The sequence below is a fragment of the Hypomesus nipponensis genome, chromosome 4 (genome assembly GCF_054491055.1).
Source record: "Hypomesus nipponensis isolate SF chromosome 4, ASM5449105v1, whole genome shotgun sequence".
Classification (NCBI taxonomy): Eukaryota; Metazoa; Chordata; class Actinopteri; order Osmeriformes; family Osmeridae; genus Hypomesus; species Hypomesus nipponensis.
Window position 1 is genome coordinate 417,501 of NC_140364.1, and position 5,000 is coordinate 422,500.

General features: G+C 47.3%; 4 non-coding genes and 14 pseudogenes across 4 annotated transcripts in view; all 18 read left to right on the plus strand.

Annotated features, from left to right (window-relative positions):
* Nucleotides 1–65, plus strand: part of LOC146293116 (5S ribosomal RNA) — a 119-nt gene extending 54 nt beyond the window's left edge. Inside the window, exon 1 of the ribosomal RNA XR_014754396.1 lies at nucleotides 1–65. This exon is cut by the window's left edge and continues 54 nt beyond it. This is a non-coding gene — a ribosomal RNA (5S ribosomal RNA).
* Nucleotides 66–239: 174 nt separating this feature from the next.
* LOC146293117 (5S ribosomal RNA) lies at nucleotides 240–358 on the plus strand (annotated as a pseudogene).
* A 168-nt stretch (nucleotides 359–526) lies between these two features.
* Nucleotides 527–645, plus strand: LOC146293118 (5S ribosomal RNA; annotated as a pseudogene).
* A 170-nt stretch (nucleotides 646–815) lies between these two features.
* On the plus strand, nucleotides 816–934 carry LOC146293119 (5S ribosomal RNA). Its single transcript, XR_014754127.1, has one exon. It is a non-coding gene; the product is annotated as a 5S ribosomal RNA (ribosomal RNA).
* A 176-nt stretch (nucleotides 935–1,110) lies between these two features.
* LOC146293120 (5S ribosomal RNA) lies at nucleotides 1,111–1,229 on the plus strand. Its single transcript, XR_014754336.1, has one exon. It is a non-coding gene; the product is annotated as a 5S ribosomal RNA (ribosomal RNA).
* Nucleotides 1,230–1,401: 172 nt separating this feature from the next.
* Nucleotides 1,402–1,520, plus strand: LOC146293121 (5S ribosomal RNA; annotated as a pseudogene).
* A 176-nt stretch (nucleotides 1,521–1,696) lies between these two features.
* Nucleotides 1,697–1,815, plus strand: LOC146293122 (5S ribosomal RNA; annotated as a pseudogene).
* A 170-nt stretch (nucleotides 1,816–1,985) lies between these two features.
* On the plus strand, nucleotides 1,986–2,104 carry LOC146293123 (5S ribosomal RNA; annotated as a pseudogene).
* Nucleotides 2,105–2,276: 172 nt separating this feature from the next.
* LOC146293124 (5S ribosomal RNA) lies at nucleotides 2,277–2,395 on the plus strand (annotated as a pseudogene).
* A 172-nt stretch (nucleotides 2,396–2,567) lies between these two features.
* On the plus strand, nucleotides 2,568–2,686 carry LOC146293125 (5S ribosomal RNA; annotated as a pseudogene).
* Nucleotides 2,687–2,856: 170 nt separating this feature from the next.
* On the plus strand, nucleotides 2,857–2,975 carry LOC146293126 (5S ribosomal RNA; annotated as a pseudogene).
* Nucleotides 2,976–3,147: 172 nt separating this feature from the next.
* Nucleotides 3,148–3,266, plus strand: LOC146293127 (5S ribosomal RNA; annotated as a pseudogene).
* A 172-nt stretch (nucleotides 3,267–3,438) lies between these two features.
* LOC146293128 (5S ribosomal RNA) lies at nucleotides 3,439–3,557 on the plus strand. Its single transcript, XR_014754203.1, has one exon. It is a non-coding gene; the product is annotated as a 5S ribosomal RNA (ribosomal RNA).
* A 170-nt stretch (nucleotides 3,558–3,727) lies between these two features.
* On the plus strand, nucleotides 3,728–3,846 carry LOC146293129 (5S ribosomal RNA; annotated as a pseudogene).
* A 170-nt stretch (nucleotides 3,847–4,016) lies between these two features.
* Nucleotides 4,017–4,135, plus strand: LOC146293130 (5S ribosomal RNA; annotated as a pseudogene).
* A 168-nt stretch (nucleotides 4,136–4,303) lies between these two features.
* On the plus strand, nucleotides 4,304–4,422 carry LOC146293131 (5S ribosomal RNA; annotated as a pseudogene).
* A 182-nt stretch (nucleotides 4,423–4,604) lies between these two features.
* LOC146293132 (5S ribosomal RNA) lies at nucleotides 4,605–4,723 on the plus strand (annotated as a pseudogene).
* Nucleotides 4,724–4,893: 170 nt separating this feature from the next.
* Nucleotides 4,894–5,000, plus strand: part of LOC146293133 (5S ribosomal RNA) — a 119-nt pseudogene continuing 12 nt past the window's right edge.

Consider the following 5,000-nt stretch of genomic DNA (forward strand, 5'->3'; position numbering starts at 1 on the left):
AGCAGGGTCGGGCCTGGTTAGTACTTGGATGGGAGACCGCCTGGGAATACCAGGTGCTGTATGCTCTTTTGCTCATTCACTTATAAACTGAAATCTTGCAATATGCACAAGTAGTCCTTCATGAAAGGGGCTGGAAGCTGTTTTCATTTTGACACGAGAGAGAGAGAGAGAGAGACCACCTTGCATTGTCAAATGCCAAATCTGTATATGGATAAGTAGCCTATGGTTGTCAACTTATTTCGTACGGCCACACCAGCCTGGCAACGCCCGATCTCGTCTCATCTCGGAAGCTAAGCAGGGTCGGGCCTGGGTAGTACTTGGATGGGAGACCGCCTGGGAATACCAGGTGCTGTATGCTCTTTTGCTCATTCATTTAGAAACTGAAATTTTGCAATATGCACAAGTAGTCCTTCATGAAAGGGGCTGGAATCTGTTTTCATTTTGACACGAGAGAGAGAGAGACCACCTTGCATTGTCAATTGCCAAATCTGTATATGGATAAGTAGCCTATGGTTGTCAACTTATTTCGTACGGCCACACCAGCCTGGCAAAGCCCCATCTCGTCTGATCTCGGAAGCTAAGCAGGGTCGGGCCTGGTTAGTACTTGGATGGGAGACCGCCTGGGAATACCAAGTGCAGTATGCTCTTTTGCTCATTCACTTAGAAACTGAAATGTTGCAATATGCACAAGTAGTCCTTCATGAAAGGGGCTGGAAGCTGCTTTCATTTTGACACGAGAGAGAGAGAGAGACCACCTTGCATTGTCAATTGCCAAATCTGTATATGGATAAGTAGCCTATGGTTGTCAACTTATTTCGTACGGCCACACCAGCCTGGCAACGCCCGATCTCGTCTGATCTCGGAAGCTAAGCAGGGTCGGGCCTGGTTAGTACTTGGATGGGAGACCGCCTGGGAATACCAGGTGCTGTATGCTCTTTTGCTCATTCACTTATAAACTGAAATCTTGCAATATGCACAAGTAGTCCTTCATGAAAGGGGCAGGAAACTGTTTTCATTTTGACACAAGAGAGAGAGAGAGAGAGAGACCACCTTGCATTGTCAAATGCCAAATCTGTATATGGATAAGTAGCCTATGGTTGTCAACTTATTTCGTACGGCCACACCAGCCTGGGAACGCCCGATCTCGTCTGATCTCGGAAGCTAAGCAGGGTCGGGCCTGGTTAGTACTTGGATGGGAGACCGCCTGGGAATACCAGGTGCTGTATGCTCTTTTGCTCATTCACTTAGAAACTGAAATCTTGCAATATGCACAAGTAGTCCTTCATGAAAGGGGCTGGAAGCTGTTTTCATTTTGACACGAGAGAGAGAGAGAGAGACCACCTTGCATTGTCAAATACCAAATCTGTATATGGATAAGTAGCCTATGGTTGTCAACTTATTTCGTACGGCCAAACCAGCCTGGCAACGCCTGATCTCGTCTGATCTCGGAAGCTAAGCAGGGTCGGGCCTGGTTAGTACTTGGATGGGAGACCGCCTGGGAATACCAGGTGCTGTATGCTCTTTTGCTCATTCACTTAGAAACTGAAATCTTGCAATATGCACAAGTAGTCCTTCATGAAAGGGGCTGGAAGCTGTTTTCATTTTGACACGAGAGAGAGAGAGAGAGAGAGACCACCTTGCATTGTCAAATGCCAAATCTGTATATGGATAAGTAGCCTATGGTTGTCAACTTATTTCGTACGGCCACACCAGCCTGGGAACGCCCGATCTCGTCTGATCTCGGAAGCTAAGCAGGGTCGGGCCTGGTTAGTACTTGGATGGGAGACCGCCTGGGAATACCAAGTGCAGTATGCTCTTTTGCTCATTCACTTAGAAACTGAAATGTTGCAATATGCACAAGTAGTCCTTCATGAAAGGGGCTGAAAGCTGCTTTCATTTTGACACGAGAGAGAGAGAGAGACCACCTTGCATTGTCAATTGCCAAATCTGTATATGGATAAGTAGCCTATGGTTGTCAACTTATTTCGTACGGCCACACCAGCCTGGCAACGCCCGATCTCGTCTCATCTCGGAAGTTAAGCAGGGTCGGGCCTGGTTAGTACTTGGATGGGAGACCCCCTAGGAATACCAGGTGCTGTATGCTCTTTTGCTCATTCACTTAGAAACTGAAATCTTGCAATATGCACAAGTAGTCCTTCATGAAAGGGGCTGGAAGCTGTTTTCATTTTGACACGAGAGAGAGAGAGAGAGACCACCTTGCATTGTCAAATGCCAAATCTGTATATGGATAAGTAGCCTATGGTTGTCAACTTATTTCGTACGGCCAAACCAGCCTGGCAACGCCCGATCTCGTCTGATATCGGAAACTAAGCAGGGTCGGGCCTGGTTAGTACTTGGATGGGAGACCGCCTGGGAATACCAGGTGCTGTATGCTCTTTTGCTCATTCACTTAGAAACTGAAATCTTGCAATATGCACAAGTAGTCCTTCATGAAAGGGGCTGGAAGCTGTTTTCATTTTGACACGAGAGAGAGAGAGAGAGACCACCTTGCATTGTCAATTGCCAAATCTGTATATGGATAAGTAGCCTATGGTTGTCAACTTATTTTGTACGGCCACACCAGCCTGGCAACGCCCCATATCGTCTCATCTCGGAAGCAAAGCAGGGTCGGGCCTGGTTAGTACTTGGATGGGAGACCGCCTAGGAATACCAGGTGCTGTATGCTCTTTTGCTCATTCACTTAGAAACTGAAATCTTGCAATATGCACAAGTAGTCCTTCATGAATGGGGCTGGAAGCTGTTTTCATTTTGACGAGAGAGAGAGAGAGAGACCCCCTTGCATTGTCAAATGCCAAATCTGTATATGGATAAGTAGCCTATGGTTGTCAACTTATTTAGTACGGCCAAACCAGCCTGGCAACGCCCGATCTCGTCTCATCTCGGAAGCTAAGCAGGGTCGGGCCTGGTTAGTACTTGGATGGGAGACCGCCTGGGAATACCAGGTGCTGTATGCTCTTTTGCTCATTCACTTAGAAACTGAAATCTTGCAATATGCACAAGTAGTCCTTCATGAATGGGGCTGGAAGCTGTTTTCATTTTGACACGAGAGAGAGAGAGAGAGACCACCTTGCATTGTCAAATGCCAAATCTGTATATGGATAAGTAGCCTATGGTTGTCAACTTATTTCGTACGGCCAAACCAGCCTGGCAACGCCCGATCTCGTCTGATATCGGAAACTAAGCAGGGTCGGGCCTGGTTAGTACTTGGATGGGAGACCGCCTGGGAATACCAGGTGCTGTATGCTCTTTTGCTCATTCACTTAGAAACTGAAATCTTGCAATATGCACAAGTAGTCCTTCATGAAAGGGGCTGGAAGCTGTTTTCATTTTGACACGAGAGAGAGAGAGAGAGACCACCTTGCATTGTCAAATGCCAAATCTGTATATGGATAAGTAGCCTATGGTTGTCAACTTATTTCGTACGGCCAAACCAGCCTGGCAACGCCCGATCTCGTCTGATCTCGGAAGCTAAGCAGGGTCGGGCCTGGTTAGTACTTGGATGGGAGACCGCCTGGGAATACCAGGTGCTGTATGCTCTTTTGCTCATTCACTTAGAAACTGAAATCTTGCAATATGCACAAGTAGTCCTTCATGAAAGGGGCTGGAAGCTGTTTTCATTTTGACACGAGAGAGAGAGAGAGACCACCTTGCATTGTCAAATGCCAAATCTGTATATGGATAAGTAGCCTATGGTTGTCAACTTATTTCGTACGGCCAAACCAGCCTGGCAACGGCCGATCTCGTCTGATCTCGGAGGCTAAGCAGGGTCGGGCCTGGTTAGTACTTGGATGGGAGACCGCCTGGGAATACCAGGTGCTGTATGCTCTTTTGCTCATTCACTTATAAACTGAAATCTTGCAATATGCACAAGTAGTCCTTCATGAAAGGGGCTGGAAGCTGTTTTCATTTTGACACGAGAGAGAGAGAGAGACCACCTTGCATTGTCAAATGCCAAATCTGTATATGGATAAGTAGCCTATGGTTGTCAACTTATTTCGTACGGCCACACCAGCCTGGCAACGCCCGATCTCGTCTCATCTCGGAAGCTAAGCAGGGTCGGGCCTGGTTAGTACTTGGATGGGAGACCGCCTGGGAATACCAGGTGCTGTATGCTCTTTTGCTCATTCACTTAGAAACTGAAATCTTGCAATATGCACAAGTAGTCCTTCATGAAAGGGGATGGAAGCTGTTTTCATTTTGACACGAGAGAGAGAGAGACCACCTTGCATTGTCAAATACCAAATCTGTATATGGATAAGTAGCCTATGGTTGTCAACTTATTTCGTACGGCCAAACCAGCCTGGCAACGCCTGATCTCGTCTGATCTCGGAAGCTAAGCAGGGTCGGGCCTGGTTAGTACTTGGATGGGAGACCGCCTGGGAATACCAGGTGCTGTATGCTCTTTTGCTCATTCACTTAGAAACTGAAATCTTGCAATATGCACAAGTAGTCCTTCATGAAAGGGGCTGGAAGCTGTTTTCATTTTGACACGAGAGAGAGAGAGAGAGAGAGAGAGAGACCACCTTGCATTGTCAAATGCCAAATCTGTATATGGATAAGTAGCCTATGGTTGTCAACTTATTTCGTACGGCCACACCAGCCTGGGAACGCCCGATCTCGTCTGATCTCGGAAGCTAAGCAGGGTCGGGCCTGGTTAGTACTTGGATGGGAGACCGCCTGGGAATACCAAGTGCAGTACGCTCTTTTGCTCATTCACTTAGAAACTGAAATCTTGCAATATGCACAAGTAGTCCTTCATGAAAGGGGCTGGAAGCTGCTTTCATTTTGACACGAGAGAGAGAGAGAGACCACCTTGCATTGTCAATTGCCAAATCTGTATATGGATAAGTAGCCTATGGTTGTCAACTTATTTCGTACGGCCACACCAGCCTGGCAACGCCCGATCTCGTCTGATCTCGGAAGCTAAGCAGGGTCGGGCCTGGTTAGTACTTGGATGGGAGACCGCCTGGGAATACTAG